The sequence below is a fragment of the Pinus tabuliformis genome, chromosome 2_1 (assembly GCF_031772625.1).
Source record: "Pinus tabuliformis cultivar Carrire ecotype Pingquan chromosome 2_1, CPIR1, whole genome shotgun sequence".
In the NCBI taxonomy this organism is placed as follows: domain Eukaryota; kingdom Viridiplantae; phylum Streptophyta; class Pinopsida; order Pinales; family Pinaceae; genus Pinus; species Pinus tabuliformis.
The window spans coordinates 248159210-248182833 of NC_142299.1; positions in this window are offsets into that span (position 1 = coordinate 248159210).

The following is a 23624-nucleotide window of genomic DNA, read 5'->3' on the forward strand; positions in this document are numbered from 1 at the left end:
TTAGGAACCCTTTCTCAAGTTTTTACCTACTTTTTGTAGTTATAAACTATTTCTTGCATGGCTTGCTTATAGGCTAGAAGGTGGATGAGGTATCTCTGTCTTTCTCTTACAAGGAAAGTGGGATTATCCTTATACTAAGACATTATTGGTTGCTTCTATATTGATAATCCTCCTTGATGAAAATTTCAACATTCGACTAGCTTCAGGTTAGAGGTGAGACCTTGGTTCAATCTGAGAGGGATGTGTTTCCTAAAGATCAACATACCAATGAAGATAGATGAGATCAAAGTCCCCTCATTACATTGTACTTTCTTTGTAGAGTTCCCCATGTAGTGTTGGTCACAATTTTCTTGGTGGGTACCATCAAGACTTGGAGAGAGTGCAAGTATATGAGTGCAACTGTTAAGTAGGAATAAGTTTCATTTAGTTGTTGTTTGTATATGTTATTGCTTATGCTCAAAATTTCTGCTGTTAGTGGTGCTATTACCCACCTCTTCAAAATATTCAACACGCTTCCAATAAGTTTGTAGCATTAGGCTACGTCATTTCCTACATTTTCTAAAGCTTCGAGGGTTTGTTTAACTTCTACATAATCATAGTTAATTTCCTCCTCACTAATCTTAGGTTCTTTAGAAGCAGCATCATGATACTCTTTCTGGGAACTTTATGAGTTGATCAATCATGCTTGATACTCCTTTAGTTGTATCCATTTTCCCTCCACCTTCTCCCTTAGTGGGAGAAACTTGGTAGAGGTTCTCTACATTTGTTGAAGGAAAGGGAAGACTTTCCTCACCATTTCTTTATATGATCAATGCATTTCAATAATATTGGATTGGTAACCTTCCAAGTTGGTCTTTTCTAGTTTTAATGCCTCATTCTCAACTATGAGCATCCAATTTTGTTTCCTTAATTTTGCTATTTGGTATTTCTATTATCTCTTATATTTTTTTTCATTTTCCTTTAACAACACTATGCTAGAAGAATCCATAGCTACTAGATATTTATAGGTATTTGAGATGGCAACCTTTTTTTTGTTGTGATAGAGGGAAGGGCCAAGTTAGGTATGGACATTGTTCTCCCTATTGATTGAATGATCATACTTTAGTTTTGGTCATATTTGAATTGGCTAATGTTAACAACCTTTCATGCCTTGGCTAGATTTGTTCCTAACTCTTGAACAGAGATTTGGCCTCTACTAATGGTTGATATGGATGATTGTGAGGGGTTCATGTCCATAAGACATGTACCTTCATTATCTTGTTGAGTTTTGACCTGTGCATCATGGGCTTCCTATTCTTTGAGGTCCCCAATGAAGATACATGCATGTCCCACCTAATTAGGAAGCCTTTCTCAAGTCTTTACCTACTTTTTATAGTTATAAACTATTTCTTGCATGGCCTACTTATAGGCTAGAAGGTGGATGAGGGATCTCAGTCTTTCCCTTGCAAGGAAAGTGGGATGATTCTTATACTAAGACATTATTGGTTGCTTCTATATTGATAATCCTCCTTGATGGAAATTTCAACATTCGACTAGCTTCAGGTTAGAGGTGAGACCTTAGTTCAATTTGAGAGGGATGTGTTTCCAAAATATCAACTTACCAATGACGGTAATGAGATCAAAGTCCCCTCATCACATCGTATTTTCTTTGTAGAGTTCCCTATGTGGTGTTGGTCACAATTTTCTCGATGGGTACCATCAAGACTTGGAGAGAGTGCAAGTATATGAATGCAGTTGTTAAGTAGGAATAATTTTCATTTTTTTGTTGTTTGTATATGTTATTACTTATGCTCAAAATTTCTGCTATTAATGGTGCTATTACCCACCTCTTCAAAAGATTCAACACGCTTCCAACCAGGTTGTAGCACTAGGCTACATCATTTCCTACATTTTCTAAAGCTTCGAGGGCTTGTTTAACTTCTACATAATCATAGTTAATTTCCTTCTCACCAATCTTAGGTTCTATAAATGCAACATCCTGATACTCTTTTTGGGAACTTTATGAATTGATCAATCATGCTTGATAATCCTTTTAGTTGTATCCCTTTTTCCTCCAACTTCTCCCTTAGTGGGAGCAACTTGGTAGAGGTTCTCTACATTTGTTGAAGGAAAGGGAAGACTTTCCTCACCATTTCTTATATGATTGATGCATTTTAACAATATAGGATTGACAACCTTCCAGGTTGGTCTTTTCTAGTTTTAATGCCTCATTATTAGCTATGAGAATCCAATTTTGTTTCCCTAATTTTTCTATTTTCTATTTCTATTATCTCTGATATATTTTTTTTTCATTTTCCTATGAAAGCACTATCCTAGAAGAATCCATAGCTACTAGATATTTATAGGCATTTGAGATGGCAATTTTTTTTTTTTTTTTTTGTGATAGATGGAAGGGCCAAGTTAGGTATGGACATTTTTCTCCCTATTTATTGAATGATCATACTTAATTTTTGGTCATATTTGAATTTTCTAATGTTAAAACCTTTCATGCCCTGGCTAGATTTGTTCCCAATGTTATGAAACCAGCTCACAAAAAGATAGAAAAGAGAGATAAACGCCTTAGAATTCAACCTCTTTGAGGGGGAAACCTCCTTTACATTACACAAATGAACAATTCTTGGATGATACAAATGAAAAGACCTCCTTTCTATATATAGGAGTGTAAGGGGTCATAATATAATCAGAGCCGACATAACAATAATAATGTAAGGGCACAATAATAACAATAGTGGGCTTCTATGGGGCACAGTAGTAACAATATGGGGACTACATGGGTACACCAATATAATAAGGGGGTTGTACTAATAACAATAAGGGGTTACACTAGTAGTATAGGGGCCTAACATGCTCCTCTCCTTCAAATTGTGTTTTCCTCAACGCTTGAGTAGTTCTTGATGCTTCTGTATAAATTTAGCGGGTAATTTCTTTCACTTGATGAGATACTTTGAAATTGATCGATTTCGTAGCTGTCGGGTTCTTGCTTCTGTCACTGCTCCAGGTACCAATATGATTTTTCCTTCCTCTTCAAGTTCTGGCAATAGTGTTTGAATTGGGATCTTCTGTAACTTTTGAATGAGTGGCCATAGTTCTTTGTCCTTCTTCCATTCATCCTTTGCTTCGTTTATCCAATCTGGTTGGATAATAGAAATAACACAAAATAATGCTTCCACATCCTCATCCTTTCTTGAGAGTGCATCTGCAACAAAATTTTGCTTCCCTTTTCTATAGATGATGTCAAAGTCATAACCCAACATATTTGTGACCCATTTTTTCTGTCCTTCTAAAGATAATAATTGTTCTAAAAGGTATTTAAGACTATCATGATCCATGTTTACATAGAAGTGTCTTCCCAATTGGTAAGGTCGCCATTTCTTAAGTGCATGTAGTATTGCCAACATTTCCTTCTCATAAATAGCTTGCTATATAGCAGTAAAAATACCCAATCACCTAAATGAAAACATTTTTCACTACGATGTTGATCTACCTATTGTTTCATTCGATTTTGCACCAAAGTGGCATTATCCTTTAAAAGTTGGAGAACTTGTTGCTGATGCTCGATGTGATCTTTCACTGCTTGAACCTTTTTCTTCTTGATATGTCCTTCTATCTTGAGACTTTGAGGAGTGGTAATTTCTTCTAGTTCTTTACAAGATATGGCCAGATTCATTTCTTGATGCTTGATGTGATCTTTCAGTTCTTGAACATTTTTTTCTTGATATGTCCTATCTGGATAGTTTGAGGAGTGGTAATTCTTGCCAATGCTTTAGAAGATATGGTCAGATTCTTTTCTTCTTTCTCTAGGGTTGGGTCTTGGCGTATATCCTCTTCTTTTGATGTTTCTTGATCATTTTCTTCCTCCTCTTCATACTCTATGTAAAATAATTTCTTCTCAGCACACTTATGACCTTTAGTGCATTTGCTATCACAATTGTAACAAAGCCCCTTTTCTCATTTTTCTTCTAATTGTTGTGGTGTTTCTCTAAAGAAGGTGTTGCTCTTTGTATTGTCATAAAGAGCTATAATTTCGTCCGTGAAAATTGACCACGTAACAAGTTGTTTACGAGAAAAAATCCCTTTATACCATAAAAATTGATCTTGTTCTAAATATGAAGATGCAATACATACCTTCTGTAATAGTGGTACACCATGTAGATCAAAATATTTCTCCATTTGTAGTATCCAATTTACCAGATCCTTGCCATCAAACTTCCTCATCTCGCTTTTTCTTGATTTTAGAAGCTCGATCTTGAAACGACTGTAACTCTGTACTTTCGGATCTTTAAGTTTTGAAATTGCGACCTGCAGTAGCCCTCCGTGTCCTCTTTCCAATGCTACTAGTCTGATCGAATTTAGATTCTCCAAGAAAGAGTTATACACAATCTCCCAAGATGACCTGATTATATACCTTTTCAGAAGAAGCGAACTTGTATGAAGTGCCATGTGTCACTGTTTTGACCTTAAGATCTGAAAAAAATACACAAGAAACTATAGTCCATCGTCTTTCTGTAACTTCTTAAGAAATTTCAATCTGACGCTCAAAACACAAGTTATGACTATTTTCCCCAGGTCACATGTTTGGAATGTAATTCGGGAGTCTGCAAAAAGGCCAACTTCCTTAGATCATATCTTCGCATGGTTTAGAACGATTTCGGTCCAAATGTGTTTTTTTTGTAGCATTTGAAATGTCGCAGAAAAAAAAAATTATAGCGCAAATGCTGCGATGACCTATTTAGAGTAGCGAAACCCTAGAATCCAAAGCTCTGATACCAAATGTTATGAAACCAGCTCACAAAAATATAGAAAAGAGAGATAAACGCCTTAGAATTCAACCTCTTTGAGGGGGAAACCTCCTTTACATTACACAAATGAAAAATTCTTGGATGATACAAATGAAAAGACCTCCTTTCTATATATAGGAGTCTAAGGGGTCATAATATAATCAAAGCCAACATAACAATAATAATGTAAGGGCACAATAATAACAATAATGGAATTCTATGGGACACAATAGTAACAATATGGGGACTACATGGGTATAGAAATATAATAAGGGGGTTGTACTAATAACAATAAGCAATTACACTAGTAGTATAGGGTCCTAACACCCAACTCTTGAACAAGGATTTGGCCTCTACTGATGGTTGATATGGATGATTGTGAGGGGTTCATGTCCATAAAACATGTGCCTTCATCATCTTGTTGAGTTTTGACCTATGCATCACAGACTTCCTTTTGTTCTTTGAGGTCCCCAATGAAGATACATGCATGTCCCACGTAATTAGGAAGCCTTTCTCAGGTCTTTACTTTTTGTAGTTATAAACTATTTCTTGCATGGCCTACTTATAGGCTGCAAGGTGGATGAGGGATCTCAGTCTTTCTCTTACAAGGAAAGTGGGATGATTATTATACTAAGATATTATTGGTTTCTTCTATATTGATAACCCTCCTTGATGTAAACTTCAACATTCAACTAGCTTTAGGTTAGAGGTGAGACCTTGGTTCAATCTGAGAGAAATGTGTTTCATAAATATCAACATACCAATGAAGATATATGACATCAAATACCCCTCATCACATCGTACTTTCTTTGTAGAGTTACCCATTTGGTGTTAGTCGCAATTTTCTTGGTGGGTACCATCAAGACTTGGAGAGAGTGTGAGTATATGAATGCAGTGGTTAAGTAGGAATAATTTTCATTTTGTTGTTGTTTGTATATGTTATTGCTTATGCTCAAAATTTCTGCTATTAGTGGTGCTATTACCCACCTCTTCAAAATATTCAACACACTTCCAACCAAGTTGTAGCACCTTCCATGAACAGGCCTTGTGTGCAACCTGTAGATTGATGAATCATTGTTCATGGTAGAAGTTTCTGTGGGTGGCTGATCTTTTCAACAAACTGTATGATGTAATACCACTTGGAATCTCAGGTAGATGAAACAAGTTAGGAAGTTCTATATGCAGTTGTGGCCACCATTCGGGTAGACTGGTCAAAATAATTGCTAACCGTGATGGTTGCACATTGAGAGATTGATGTGCATCTGGAATTTTAAAACTAATGACCCCTAAACAACACTCAAGCCAGAACACCCTTGTTGAAATTCATGTCTTTCAAACACAAAAGTCTGTCCATCAATGTCAAGATTTCATTTAACCACAGCTATTTGATCTATACCAAGCATATTCATATGCATTTTACCAGATCAAATTAATATGCATCCTCTTCAAAATCATTGCTACCTTCATCCTACCTTCAAGAAAAACTGGTGGCAAGGTACAAATTTTGTTGAGTAGCAGTAGAATGTTATGAGACAATAGTTTCCATGCACCATATGTATCCATCTGAAACTTATTGAGCACCATCCACAAAAATTTTTAATGACACTCACATGTACATTCAGATAAGGTTAGTTCAATTCCAACATTATTCATTTATGGCTAGATGAACAAAATCTATATTAGGAAAACTAGCATTTTGCTCCTGTACATGTGCATCTAAGAAAATTGTCAGTAGAGTAAATAACATATTTTATTTGAATGGTTATCCAACTAGGAAAATTCATTGAGCTAAATTTATTGGAGTCCACAATTTTGGCACCTCTACAATTACCAAGTTCAAGCATTGTAATGTTTTTGACAGTTTCCAATAGGCCAACCTCTCAACAATCTACTTCTACAAAATTTGATACCTGTGCCAACTCTTGCCCAGTTGATCATGTAATGGAAGTCTTCATCTAACACAACATTATGATATTGATTTCAGGTAGCTAAAATCATTCCTTCCTATTTTGTTGCTTACCACTTAACAATTTCTGGAACTTGGCATTGAATTTTATTCATTCCTGGTCTAGTCTAATCTAGTCCTCACATTACTTTCTTGTTGTTGGAGATCTATCTCTGGAAATGGAAACTTCATTTCCAATAGACTTACCAATTGTTGCAATATTGTAAACCATTTTGCATCTGTTGTTTAACACACTCAGTATGAGTATAAATAAATGATGTGGCAATGCTTACAAACATTCTGGCCAATGCACTTGCCAGAGAATTATTTCCCATTTTTGGAAATGGACTCCTGCAACTTGTTTATTGTAAATGAGTGTTTATTCCCAAAGACTCCTCACTTCTTAGAGGGCCCATCACCTACTTCATTGAACTATTATCATATTTATATTTGCTAGATTTTTTTCCTTGAGTAGAAGAAATAGGTAGTACAAACACCCTTAGTGAGCTATTAGAATGTCATATGTACTTCATAGATTGATGAAACCTGTTTTGGTTAACAAAGTAAACTAGTGAAACTTGGTTGGGGTCTTGTATTACCAAAAATATTGAACCATTTATCTTTATACAACGAACTCTGGCCACATCATAAACAACATTTCTACATGGTTTGCCATTATTAGTAATTGCACAAGAACATAATAGCTCACAATAATTTTTCACTTGACAATTTTGGAGATGAACTTGGTGGTATTGTGGCAGTCTCCACAAACATAAAGGTTCTTTGTGATCTAGATAATTCTTTAAACTTTCATTTTAACAAAGATTCATCACCAGATTCTCCAAATCCATCTTTGTTCCTGATTGCTGCAATATTCTCTTCTCAACAGAACACTTTCTTATCAACTAATATACAATCACCGTTTTTTCTTGGCCTATCTTGTGAGATCATGATTGAGCTCATAAATAACTAAAATGTAGATAATCTATAATAACTGTATCTGCACTTGGAAAATTGATTCCAACCCCTCGGTTTGAGTTGAAATAAGAAAAATAAAAATTTCATTATCTGGGCCACTGAAGTTCTTTATTCAGTGCTTCCTTTCTAATGTTGAAGTGCTCACATCCATTCAAAAATTTACAAATTCTAAGAAGTTCAATAAGTCTTCAAGTATATTGAGCATCCCTTCCGACCTTGTTTCAATTGTGGAAGCACCTTTCCAATACCTGAAGCTTTCTAGATGCTCTACCTAGCATCTCAAATATATTTCTTACAGAATCACTCACCGGTTAGACCAAGAGATAGAGATAAGGAACCCCCGAGGAAGGAACTATGTATTGTTAACCATTGCAGCTATGTAATGCAGTGAATGTCTTTGTGCAGGCAGTGACATGGCTTCTGTGACGACATTACCTTTTGTAACACTGCTTCTATGTTTCATGTGAGTTTCCAATTTTACCACCGGAAGAGATAGAAATCCACCAAGAAGGCCCCTATCAATTCATACACGATAGGTGAGAAGGCCCCATCAATCCAATGAATGAGATTTATTATGTTCCATGTTCCCACCAGAAAACATTGAGCATGTCGTTTACATATGAGTATATCGATTGATCCATGCCCAATTGCTTTGATCGATCTATACCTCCAAGAACTTGACACCGAACACTTAGACCCTAGATTTACACATTGACAAGAGCACCAAGGGGCAGACACAAACTATTGTTGGAAATAAAATATAGAATACCCACTTACTCAATTTACAATTTGGAAGAAGGAGAATTTCTGGAATGATATATTTAAGGATTACTTGTAACAGGATCCGTTAGGACCTATTAATCAGGGCATGTTGAATATTTTTCTTGAAAATAAATTCTAACACTTTGTGAAACAATTACATTTCAGCCTTCCATATAATGCTCAAATAAAAGAAGAAAATGATGATTTTACTTGCCATGAAATTCATAAATGAAGAGAATAAAGGGAAAGAAAATAATGTTGTGATCATGTTCCTCCCATGTTCAGGCATATATGAGAGTTTTGAAATAGCTACAATAGATGTGAGGCAACGTAGAACTGCTTTCTAGAGGTGCACAAGGTATCCATTTTTTTTCTTATGTTGTTATTTTTTTAACCTTCTGCACCAGAACCATCTTGATTTTTAAACTTAGTCACATTTGAAGTATCAATTAAAAGCATACCTGCACTTCCATAGTCTCCCAAACCTTGCAACCTCTTTTCAAATACCTATAACATCCATGGAATTCATCGCCTTCTCAACTGAGTCTTGTCATGACATAGTCCTCAATTGAATAAGAAAGAATCCCACCAAAAATAATTATAGTGCCTCCCAAAATGTGCTGCAAGACCAAATCATGAACTCCTCTAGGGTTCTCTAACCACAAAACCACCTTGAATACTGAAAAACAAGCCCACAAAAATATGCAAGCCTGAGGCAACAACTTGTCATGTTCCCTTGCCGGCCCCTCCGTCCACTTTGCTTGATAATTAAATTCTTTTTTCAAACCAGTAACCCAAATTTTGGCCTCCGTTAGGCTGGCTTGTTTCCCTGAAAATGCCTTTTGTTTTGCTCCACTGGTTTTCTATAACCAAACACTGTAGAAAAGCTTGAGCTAATTTCGAAATTCACAAAAACTCCTCAACAAAGTCCCAAACTTGGCCCAGGACTTGCTTGAATTCGTATTTTACAACATAAGGTTTCAACCAAAACTTGTCCAATGCTTGGAGCTTATCATGATTATCTATTTCTAGCCACAGTGAGGGTCATTGAGGAAGTATGCAAGGTTGTAACTCCTCCATGTCTCTCCTCTCCATGGTTTCGAAGAGGAAACCTTCAAATGAAGAGGGTGTATTATCATTGAAACTCGAGAACAATGTCGAAGAGTTTCCATGATATATTTCAAAACATCCTAAGTTAGCAGTAGCTAGAACTGTCTGTGAAAATGAGATGTTGGTTCCTTTTTTCTAATTCCTTTATCTAACATCAACTTTCTCACGTTGACTACATCATCCCATAGAAGTATCATAGATGTTTGACAATATCACATATGCTCCATTCAAGTGTCTCTAGTGGTTGAGGAGGTCAACCAAGCACGCATGATGCTCCACTCTAGGCTTCACCTCAAACTTTCTACTAATTCAATTAAAATGATGCTAGCCTTCATCTACTAGTCCTTCCTGCCTGTAGATAGATAAAATAGCAATGAAGCTGATATGGCCTACCTTAATGTCTACTTCTTTTATTTCATAAAAGTGTTAGGGCATATTCCTCATGCCCATGCATTCAATACCCACACTGCAAATCCACTAAGTCAACACATGAAGGAAAAATAATTGCTATGGTAACAGAGTTAGGCTTCACCTCTGTAACTTGCATTCAACTGAAGAATTTCAAGGATTCAACACTATGACCAAATTGAGTATATCTCACAATGACCACACTAATTACATCTGTTGATACCTGTCATTTTGAAGTTGATAAAAGAGTCCCAACACCTCATCACAATATCCATTCAATGCACATAACAAGAAATTATTGCATTCCATGAGATTAGATCCCTCTTTGGCATGGCATCTCAGACACGGGTCTATATAGATTTGTGCTCGATGCAGGGGTAGTAGAGCATGACACACCTCCAACTTATTGACCCATTTATGGGAGTTGTTGGGTCTGTTAATCATGAGGAGCTAAGGATGGATTTTGGAGCCAAATCACAAGAAGAGAAATTATAGTAAGACCATGAAGCAAGATTCATATGCGCTATGTAGTGGGTATCTAACACCCAAAAATGCGGCAGCGTTGGTATTTGGGGGTTTAGATGTATTTCTTTCAAGAAATTTAGGATATAATGATTGTAATCTCTATGTATAAGGGGACAAGCCTGCCTCTATGTAACAGAGATAGAGAGATAATGTGCTCATAGGAGCCTTAGTATGCATGTGGCATTAATCATTGGCTGGAAACCATGGTTTGGACCTGTGTGCTACATTAAAGTTTAGAGGAGGAGCTAATAAATAAAGAGATTGTGTTTATGATGCCACATGTTGTGTATTCATGTTCATTTATCTGCTAGAATTAGGTGTTAAATCTCTCTTGATTCCTCCAATTATAATGTTGTGTGGTAGAATGTATTTCTTAGTTGTATTGATACATAGGGTGAAAATTGACATGGTCCTAGCTCAAACATTTCTTCAATCAATTGGTTGGTCTCTAGATCTCTTAGGAAGATGCACAACATGCAGATCCAAAATTATATTCAATTTGCAAGGAAATATTGGAAATGGATTCAAATATTCTAGATTCAAATCTACTAGGACTCATGTTTGTGACAAAATTTGAAGAATTGTGTTCCCAAAAGGTTATGGAACTTTATCAAGTAGACATAGACTAACTAAATATCAAAATTTGATTCACATTGTAAACAAGATTCCTTTCTTTCATGCATAGACATTGGGAAAATGAAAATATCAATTAGCTTAAAACCCTGAAATAATAAATATTTTATTTAAAAGCCTTAAAAATAGGATCATTCAAAAAAAAATATCATGATTATCACTTACCTCACTTAAAGTTTGTTGATAAAACATAATCTCATAATTATCCTTATGACTAGCTAGAAAATTTTCAAATAATCAAACAAAAACATCAATGTGTCTGGCTACCCAATAAAAACTTCCACTCTTGTCTGCACTAGCATTATCATTTAGATCTATTTATTTTTGTATTTTTCTTTCCCGGTTCTATGGTTCAATATATCTTAAAAGTTACAGAGATCTAGTCATTTTTATATGCCATTGAGTTGGGATGACTAAAATTAGTAGATACCACCCTCAAAACATTCAAAAGCCTCAACAGGTCGGCAATGGTTCCACTAAAGCTTCCCTAAATTTAGTATGATATAATCCTTAGGTAACCAACCTCATACATATTGTTGGTTAATTTATGTTGTTTGAAGTTTATTGAGTTTGAGTTTTATCATGAAACTACTAGAAGCGTACTAGCATGGGTGAGTTGATTATCTTGATAACAATGTTATGGTTTGATCTAGTCCTTGAAAGGAACTTATAGATGATGGTCAAAAGTTCACATTCCTTTCATTTTTTTATCTTCACATATAACAAATATCTTTATGTTATAGCCTCTAGCTAGATATATACAGTAACTTCCACTCAGAAGTTGGATGCCATCATTTTGGAGCTTGAGCTTACTCAACTTACCTTTGTTTGAGTTGAAAATTTCAATAGATCTCATTATATTGTCTATTGCAAAGCATGAATCCAATTTACCTATGTTTCAGTTAACGTGATTAGATCTTGCTATATCATCTTTCGTAGAGAATGAATCCAATTTCTCAGAGTCCATTTTCTTGAGGTATAACAAAGCTACTTTAATTCATTAAACTTACTTTTCATATTCTGTTTGCTGATTGTGATTTTGCAGGCCACATTTGCATTGGAAAAGGGGCATATTTAATGAAGTGTGGAAGGAGAGGGAAGCTTTAGTTTTGCCCTTTCAAACTTTCTAAGGCATGTAATAAAATTAAAAAAAAAAAAATTCTCCATAGAATGTTGTGCTTTAACTTTTTCTTTTGATAATGGATTATTTATGTGATCTCCCCTCTCTCACACACAACCAGAGTCCAGACATACATGGTTTTTTGGGATATGTGGACAATGGACAAATTTAGGCTAGCCATTTATCTAGAAATTTACACTGTAGGAGATCAGGCATTTACAGTTGAATATTTCCTTGCCACTAAATTAGAGTTGCAGAGTCAGACTCCTATTTGTCAGGAATATACCTCACTTTTAAATCAATTTATTGTTGAATTTCTATCAAGGGAATTACATCAAGTCATCTCAAACGTTGAAATAACAACAAACACATACCATCACTTGTATAAATGATTTGCAAATTTTGACCCACACTCTGTATTTTCCAAGACAACCATTTCTTTGTATGAAGAAGTTGTAGGGATGCTTCAGTTAGTGGAATGTTGATTGAATGTGAGAGAAAACTAGCTTACAAAGAAAGATTTTGACAAAAATAAAGAGGTCATAGTAGAGGTTGAGGAAGAAGAGGTGGGAACAATGAATAGATGAGTAATAATCTCCCTATACAAGGTACGTCTTATGATAGTTCTAGCTAACATAACAATACATGGAAACATTGCAATTAGTGCAGAAAAAGTGGTCACATTGAAATACCTTGACATTAGAAACAAAGAGAATTGCAAAAGAATCAAATTAAATTCAAACAAAATAAGAGGTAGAGGAAATAACATGAATAAGTTCAATGAAGAAAAGGAGAATGATTTTCTATTTTCGAGTTCTCACTTAGATGCATCCCAAAGTGTTTGATATCTAAATCCAGGCACCACCAAACATATGGCAGACAGAAACAAGTGGTTATGCAAAATTCATATTTGTAACGTTGGTAATATTGTACTTGGAGATGATATCTACAAAAGGATAAGAATGTTACTTATGTACTTGGCATAACACTATTTACTTCCAAAATTACATAATTGATTTTGATCAAAAAGCAATGTCTAATCAAAGAAGGTAATAACAAAATTATAGCTAGATATACTAGCACAAATAATTTATGCAAATTTGAAAGCATAGCAGATAAAAAAAGAGGCTTTCCTTTCAAGCAAAAAGTCTGAATAACATCTACATCTCTAGCACCTCAACATTGTCAATGCATTGAAGAAGAACACTATTGTTCAACGTCTTACACAAATTCAAGAAAAACAAGGTGTCTGTGAATCCATGTTGCATAGTTAAATTAAGAAAATACTAACACCCAGCTCTAATTTAACGTTTGGATCTAGATGCAAAACAATCTTGAATAGTGGAGCTACAAAAATAGAATTACATGCAAATCAAGGGTAGGAGCTCATATATCACTCATTAAACTGAAATAACCTAATGTATATTATTAAATATAAGGATGTGACTATTACTCATGAGTTGTAGTTGATCCTACCGTATTATGTTTAGAGCAGTTTCTCCTCACGGTATCATAGCTTTGTGTTTTTTTCTTGACAATACCTTTATACCATACAAGGAAAGAGGAAGTTGACTATTGTACACATATCTGGGAGTAATAATGAACAAATATGAGGATTGTGAGGATTTTTAAATAGGTTGACAAAAAGTGAACACAGGGAAATTATATCCACTGTTTATTTCTTTATTTACTTCTATTATTTTTAGTTACAATGTTGAAAGCAAAAAGAGATTGCAATAATCATAGATAGCAACAACAGTTAGTACGACACATAGAGTATAATGAAGATGCAGGCATACATAATTCAAGTTTTCTACAAGAATGAACAAAACAACAAATTATTAACCTTTTCATATTATTATAACACTTATCCATGATAGATGTCAAGAACAATATGATGTCTAGGACGAAGAAAAATAGGAAAAATAGTAGAGCATGATAGGAATAGGTCCCAAAGTAGTTTTGATCAGAACATGAGCTCTAGTATAACTTGGCAAAAGCCTTTGGTTTGTATATCTAAATGATATCATATTTGCATCATGATATATTGAACAACGATAATAAAGAGATTAAAACATACAAAAGATAAGTTAGGAGTGATAATTGTTACGTAGTCACAAAACAATAGATATTGACATAGAGTAAAGATACCAAAAGTATGTAAAAAAAAATCTTCAGAATGAAACCAACCTAGAGAAAGAAATGGGGAAAGGGAAATAGCCTCTTAATTAATTAAAATTCTTCATATTGAATTGGAACAAGCTTCAGAATATGAAATAATGAAAATTAGATGTAGACTTCTTACAACACTCAAAAGAATTTGTTAGCTAAAAGCTAAGACTCGGCTAAATCTACTCTGCCAAATATATCCTAGGCTTGAACCTGCAAAACTCCCCTGGAGGCCTTCTTATGCAGGCAAGATGGCCCACTATAGCCAAAACATGTCTATGGGAGATTTGAACCTTAGTAGGGGTTATAGGACACCCCACTTTTACATTGTACAAAGAACCATAGAAGGAAAACAACATTTATGCAGCTTTGCTCAAATAGAAGAACAACAGGACATAAAATCACACTTTATTTGAGAACATAATCCAACAACTCAAGCTTCTATTAAATAATACTCTCCATCTTCTTGAACCCTTAGTTTTTGTAGATACTTCATTTCATAAAATAACTATCTAATTTTATAAACATTTTCAAAATCATTATAGAAGTCCACGGAGGTTTGGTTGGTTGATAAAACAAGGGGGGTGATAATCTCCCCATTAAAGTTCAATTCCCAAAGAACGTTTAACCCTCATGGAGAAGTGGGACTATGTAAGTCATTCATTGCAATTGGGACCAGGTCCAAGTCTAGGGAAACTTTGGTAAAATAGATACCCCCATCCATGGCTTCTTAGATCAAGGAGCTTTGAGTAACTGAATGTTGTAAACAAAATTAGCTTCCTTAAATTTACACTCAAATTCTTTCGCATTGTAAGGCAAGAAAAAATTATCAACAAAGGATACAGGGGTACATACCATAGGCACTTACTGCAACCATTTTTTGAATGACACAAAACCATTAGATGTTCAAAAATATATTAGCAATCTATAAGATATGGATCCTTAGAGAATGACTTAACAATGATAGAAGTCACTACAAATACAGTATCATGAATCATCCAAGTTGACTCGGAATCACTGAGTCAACATGACCATACCCATTAACTGAGTCATTTTCACTTGGAACCAACCAAAATAGGTCAATTCAGGTCAATTGATTTTTGAACTAGGCAATGCTTGGAAAAATCAATCAAACCTACCCAAACCTAACTGGTCAACTTGCATAAGAAGTTTATAAAAGACCAATATAGGAATTTCATTGTCTATTTCATATGTTTTCTCCCTAGGTTTTCAAAGCTAGGTTCTACACTATCCAACAAAAGTTTTCTATGCACAATGAGTGGGGGAATTAGGAGACTAGTACACATCGAAGCACAAGTAGGGCACAAAATTATCAGCACACCTCTGTCCTAGCAAGACTACTACAGGTTTGGACAATTGATTGGAATGAATCTTCTTATAAAGTTAATCCTAAGTCACAAGGTTCGTTGAACTTGAACATGAGGTTCAAAGTTTGGCAAACTTCAAAACAAAGTTCAAAACTTATGGTTTGATTTTAGGCATCTTATGGTTTTTGTATGCAAGCATGCTTGTCTAGTGTTTCCAAAACTTATATAGAGCTATATTTAGTATACTTTTATAGTTTCACTTAGATACTCACTTTTTTTAATTTAGGTGTTTTTCTAGTACTATTTTATGCATAGATTTATCTTTAAGAAAAGTGCACAATAGAGAAGGGTTCTATATTTTGAGCAGGGGACAATCTTCTAGGTAGGAGGTACTCTATTATAAGGATCTTCTGACATGCATGTTAGGTGCTTTATCCTAGATAGAGTTCCAAGTCCCTGCCTCCTTGACAAAGTCTTTGCCAGACAAGACACCAGTGGACAGAGTTCCAAGTCCCTAAATTTTCCAAAAACCCACCTAAGCCTAGCTATCTAGCCTAAAATCCTTTACATTCCAATCATCTCTTGGTTGTGATTTCATAGAGAAAGCCCTCTCTCGTTTGGTAGGGCTAGCTACCAAACTAAATCTTGGTCTGTAGTTACCTCCATCTATCTCCTCATCAGTGTGGAACATTGTGGAGGATAACAGAGGGCATGACAACTAGGGAGTGCCAAGGTGTTCTAGTGAATGTAAGGTTCCCAAGTCATGGAAAAATGTAATGCTAGTTGTGAGGTCATGACTACCAAGGTGTGTTAGGGAATGCTAGGGCATGCTAACATGTGCCAGATAATACGAAGACATTTCAAACAAGCTAAGATGTGCCAAGTGCTAAGGGATGCCAAGATGTACAAGGGTTCCAAGTCCCTACCTCCTCTTCTTCCATATGTTATCCACTTATGACATTTCCTTTGCAATATTTGGTGAATTTGTTAGTTATAGGTCATTTATAGGTTATAAATGTCTTCATAGTTTCACTTCTAATTGAGTATTCAACTAAACATATTGATTCTCTTATACATAACTATTTTTCCCTCCACCCACTTTTCATAACTTCAATAACCATTAGGTAGGGACCTGCAGCTTCGATGTTGCTTTTCTTGTTTAGTAAAATATTGTCGAGACTTTAATTTATTGAAAGTTGTAGAATTTACAATTTATGAAGTTTCAAGGTCTAATTTTAAAAGTATAATTCTTTAAAGGGTGCTAGGTCAACGGAAAAGCACCTGCTTTACAAGCAGGAGGTTGGTGGTTTGATTCCATCATGCCCTGACATCCATATGGAATGACAATGATCAATTTTTGGTGACGAAGGCTCTTTTGACCATCACCAATGAGCTTTGGTGACCTTTTTCGACCCTCACCAAAATATGAAATGGTGATAGTCAACGAATTCCACCATATATACACATCAATAATGACGACCCTCAAAAATGTGTAACCATAAATCATTGTTGTTGATATGAAATGATGACGATTGTTGTCCGTCATTATAGTCATTATTTGTGACGGACCTTGAATGTCACCACAACACCTATACTTCTAGCAATGCGGCTTTTGGTGATGGTCATCGAACATCACCATATATATGCATCAATAGTGACGGTCATGAAAAATCCATCACAATAAATCGTTGTTGTTCATATGAAATGGTAACGGTCATTATCCGCCATTATAATCAATATTCGTGACAGAACTTGAATGTCACCATAACACCTATACATTTGGTGATGCTACTGTTAGGCGGAAAGAGTCGATAGTGCGGACACAACCAACCTCCCTAGGAGCCTAAGACTCTCTAGTGACAAACAAGACAAACAAGAGCAATCCTTCTCTAAACATGCATTTACTATATAAGAAATCAAGTGTTTAGATCCTACCTGTAATCCAACGCTGTTGTAGCAGTCCAGCCTCACTGATCCGGATGAGCTCCTCCTTCACTTTGAAACCTGCATCCACTAACAATCAAACGATTAAATAGCACTTGATAATCTCATAGAATAAAACATATTTAACACATAGACCAAGGAGTACATGAAACAACTCATAAATAACAAGTTATTGAGAAGAATGGACTCATTTGCATTAATAGGAAACAATTGGAACAATTACAACCTGAGCCTTGGTGTTGTGCAAGTCCCTCCCAGGGTCCATCAAGAGTTCTCCTTTACTTTGACAAAGCTCACCCACTTCCAAATAGAACAAGCAAAGATGGCAATCTCTCCTCACAAGCTTCTAAATGGGAGTCCTAATTCCAGCAGCATCTACCCTTAGAAATGTTTAGCTTCCAACCTCCCCTCCTTCTGGCCCAATGCCTGTATTTATAGTGGTCTAGAGGAAGTTATTCAGGTCCACCATCAATGGGATAATCCCCTCTTTGGATGGGATATCTCCCTCATTGATGGGATAAGTTCCTCTTTGGTAGGGGTACATGAACCATCTGGAGGCGCTCAATACACGTCGAACAACCTTCTAGAATGCTCTAGAAATGACCACAAGTAACTTTTTAAAGATGAAACTTGTGCATTTTGACCTTTACAGGGGTACGCACCTGCCCCTTTACTTACAGAGCGTACAAGTATGCAACTTTTGTGAACATTGGGTGCGTACCCGCAGGTAAGGTTGAGAGAACCTGCGTACCCAGAGATAAATACATTTATAAAGACTTTCTCTCTTTTTGGAGTTTGATATGGAGAGCAGAGGCATAAGACTTGCCTAAGAGGATAACATGACTATTGATAGAGCCATACTAACTGTAAATAGCCATGGTGACAGTTTTTAGTGTAACAACTACCTTTGGTGATGTTCATTTTTTGGTGACGGAGGCTATGGTCTGTCACCATTGGTCATATGAAATGGTGTTGGTCGTTATCCATCATTATAAATCATTATTGGTGATGGACTTTGAATGTCACTACAACACCTATACTTTTGGCAACGCCACCTTTAGTGACATTCAGTTTTTGGTGACGAAAGCTATGGTCCGTCACCATTTGCTCATATGAAATGGTGATGGTACATTATTATAAATCAATATTGGTGACGGACTTTGAATGTCACTACAACACCTGTACATTATTATAAATCAATTGGTGATGAAGGCTATTTTGACCGTCACCAATGAGCTTATGGTGACATTTTTTTTCCATCACCAATGTCCTTTTTTCTTACAGTGCAAGTCTTATACAAACACAATTTCGATGAGCAAAACACAAAAGAAGGGTACCAGTAATTCCTTTGACACTTAAGTGATTTAGAGGAAGATGAAGGAAATTTATGTAAGGGCTAAGTGAACAACAATTATCAATGCCTGAGAAATAAATAAACAAGAACATAAAATATGAATCCCAATCTCATACACTCAATTTTTTAGACATGACGAAATATAAAACAAAGAAAAAGACAGACAACGAAATACAACACAAGAATTTATGTAAATTTTTATGTAGATTGTTTTCATTAATGATCTGCTAAAAAATACACAAAGATGTTATATCTCAAATAAACACCAACCCTTTCTCCATCTATATTCCTTTTCTCATATAAGCATTAAAATAATTGAAACATGTTTGTAGCGCAAAAATAATTATAGTTATCCAAAAATAGAAGTATAAATATCTTAGGTACATGCATATGAAAATATATTTTTAAACATATCAAAAATCAAAATAAATTACCGGAAATGGGGCTGAGAAAGTGTATCATGATTGTGTTCCCCTCACTATAGATCAGCCTTATCATCCTCCAAAAATAGGTTTATGTTTTGTTGTTGTCTTCTCGATCATCCCTACTACAATACACCCATACCGCCATTTCAAGTCATTTAGTTGCCTGAACTGGTAGTTTTGTTGACACTCTGACTATTAGCACCCTTTCTGTGAAAAATTCGCTGACAATGGAAATGTCAACTCTCCTCTGTTTTGTTCTATATCCAAATGATGACAAGTGCATGATTAGTGATAGATCACCAAAAATCAATTTAGCAGTGACTGATAAAACACCCAAAAATGGTTATCAACCTCCTAGCTGAGGGTATTGGCCACCTCCAAAAGAACGTCCACCTTGTCCATTCTCTACCTCTTACTCTATATGGTTTCCATAGGGATTTCCTTTTTAGTTTCCTTAGCCTTTGATCTCTTAGAACCTATAGTTTTCCCTTTGTTTATCGCTAGCTCCTTTAATGGGACATTGTCCACATCTATCACTTCCTTGGTGAGGTCGGGCTTTTGTTTTAACTTTATCTTCAGCCTTAATTTGTTTAAAGGTCTGGTGTGAGGTATTTTACCCCCCTTGAACATTTGAAACAAAGAGGGTTCTTCTTCATCATGGGGTTCAGTTTCAACTTCTATTCCCTTGGTCTGCTCTAATGGATGAGTTTATGTAAGGGAACACTCAGTGGGTGGCTTTTCAGTATGACAGTAATTCACAAAATGAGGTAGATTTTTAGCGGGAGGGTTTTCAACAATAGGTAGGGTCTTCTTCTGTCTGTCACTTCTTCTAGAATAAACCTTAGGAATTGCAGGACCATAGGATGAGGGAACTTTTTTCTCCTTTGAGATTTGGGTTTCAATGGAGGTTCCCTAAGAGGAGGTTTATGATTGAGTTTTCTTACCTTATTTAGTACCCTTCTGCCTCCTTCATTTAGCCTTAGGGGCATGGGGTTGAAACCATCCCCAAAGCAATAAATGGCTCCAAGTTTTGCCAGATTTAGCTAACTGATTCTTAATTAACAACTTAATTAAAGCCTTGTGATAAAAAAAATGATGGGATGGGTCTGCCCTAGCCTGAAGACAAGTAGCCATGCGCTTGAGACTCTCCAATAAATAAAAAAAGCATTCATTCTTACTTTCCCTGCTATATGAGCTAGGAAATGAAAATGGTAAAGATTTACCTGGCTAAAATTCCCTTCACATGTGAAGTATGATTGGGTAATGTGTAGCAACCCATGTCATTTTTTCTCCAGCCAAGATCTTTACACCCCTGCCTTCTAGCTTTTGTCCTTGAACTCGGGCCTTAGGAAAAATGGGACATCAATCCTAGCTAGAATGTGGCTTTTGAAAGCCTTTTGCCCATCTGTAGGCAAGGTTGTAACTTCTATGATTAGTTCCTTTGTGATCAAGAACGAAATTCCTCCCACCTCCACTCGCTATCCATCAAACCCTTGGGAAAATTCTCGAGCCACAATGTCATGGTAATCAGTGCATTGGTGGAAAAATTCCTGCCACCTAACCCGTAGGAATGGTTGTTGAATACCTAGATAAATCTCGAGGAGGCTGAGACCTTTGGGCGTACTTCTTTTAATATTCCCACTCTTCCCCATTATCCCTACGGTTTAACGATTACATATATGAGAGACCAATATCGAATGTTGTATCTTTGTTGATTAATTTGCAACGAACAACTCTCATGTGCTAAACCAACACAACTTTACAAATTATAATGGTGAAAATAATATGCGGTAAAAACAATGAGATTTTCAAGCAAAATAACTAATTTAAATGATATTTTTGACCCTTTGATAATTACAAAATCACACCATAGCTCTTCGGCGGAAGAAAACTTCACTTTCAATACTTACCTTTCACCTCCAGATAATTTGTGGTGTGACTGAGCAATGATTATCGTGTCGCTGACGTGGAATGTGTCAATGTGATTTTAAAAATCGAAATTCAAATTTTACTTTTGGCATTGATATTCCCGTTATCAGCCAATACCTAATAATGCTGACACTCTCACTTTCAGCGTAATATTTTTAATAAACTCATAAAATTAATAAGCACTAATAATCCCATTATCATCATTATCTCGTTTATTACAAATTGTTTCGCTACACTAAATTTGTCAAGGTTTCTCAGAGAAAAAAAACATCAAACTCAAACTAAAATGGGATAACAAAAAGATTGATAGATGAGCCACCATTTTAATTTATAGTGGAAGGTATTATACCCTAAACGATTCCATCAAAGCTAAGTTTGAGGTTTGATGTAAATTAGTAAGGACAATTATATACTAATGATTGTTATAGTATATTCAAGTATGGGTTGAATTCAATAACCTGAAGACGCAAAATGTGATATATCTTATATTTCTCTCTTGTAAGATGTGATGTCGTGAGATTGTTTCAAATTTTACAATGTTGCCATGTTGAAGCTCAAATATTTTTAATGAAATTGGTTGTCATGGACCTTGTTCATAAGGTAAAATTCCACTTCAAAATTGAAGGTTGAGTCATTTGCAAATCTAGAATTGTTCCATACTCTTGGATTGGAAAAATTCTAATATGTTCATTAAAATAATATTGATATTGACACATTTGCATGTTTAATTCCAATCATGGATATCATCACACATGTTCTAGAGTTTCAAACATTTGAGTGTGTAGGATTTGTAAACCCTAGCATACAACTAGACCTGGATAAGAAAGAGCTAGGGTTTATATACAAACCCTGGGATTGAACATTCCCATTGAAAGAAGAAATCATAGCTCTTGCAAGGGAGGAATGGCACCACGATGATGATGTGGAGGAGGTTGACTTTGTTAGGGTCCAACCCTAACCCCCTTATTTATGTAATAGGATCGAGTCATAGTTATAGTTAAGTAAAGAGTCAATAAAGCACATATTAATCATTGTAAGTGGTTAACCCGCATTTAATGAAGGGACCACAGTTAGTTGCAAATGGGCCATGGTATTAGATAGATGGTATTAATAAGAACCATGGTATTTCCCCATGTTATAGCATGTATGAATCCTATATAAAGGATAGAGACTCCCCTCAAGGAGCATCGTGTCTTATTTTGTAATTGAGCTCAACTCTATTAGAGGTTGCCCCCTCGAAGAGGCAAGTGAACATTGCTTTCTGAATAATAAAATACTTCTTGTTATTTCTCATTGTTCTATGTTCTGGGTATATTTCTTCGCATATTTGGTATTCTAGTATCGTCTTATAGGTTAAGAGCATAACAGGCTTGCAAGTTGGATGAAAGAAGGCTAAGATCAAAAGGGAGCCGACATGTTCTCAAAATATAAGTATTTGATATCTCTCTTGTTTATTACTATTACTATTTTTATTATTCTCTTTTCTTTGCATATCTTGCTTGGTTGTATTTGTTCTTCCATGGCCTCCTAGCAAGGACTGCAAGTACTTAATGAAGGTTGCCAAGGTTGTGGCAATAAATGAAATTATTGGAAGAACAAAGTAAATCTTGTGAAAAGAAGACTCATATTGAGAGATATTGTATTGTATGATATTTGGACTCATAGGGAGAAGATAGATCAAATAGATGTAATCTTGTTTTGATCTATGTCAAAAAGAAGTCAGTTGTGACTTCCAAGATGAAGATTGCTAGAAGTACAAAGAAAAGGATTACCTTAGTAAGAGGGAGAAGGCTATGAAGTCAAGCACCTTGAGCTTGAATTGATATTTGTTGAAGGCGATGTTGATCACAATCTGTGCTACAAATTTGTTAAATATGAGCCCTTGATTTTACTACTATATGTTGATGATCTATTTCTGACTAGGGTTGAACATCTCTTTGTCCAGTGTAAGAGGGATCTGATTTTTGAGTTTGAAATGAAGGATCTTGATCTAATGCATTATGAGAAGTTTGATGAATTTTTTTATAAGATCCTTTAGGAAATTTGACATGATGAACTATGAGTCCATGGACTCTCTCATGATGACAAAATTGAAGAAGTTGTGAAACTTTGACTCTGACTTGGTTGATCCTACTATGTTTCTTCCACTAGTTGTCTCATTGAACTATCTGAGACCTGATATTTGCTATGTTGTGAAAACATTAAATCAATTCATG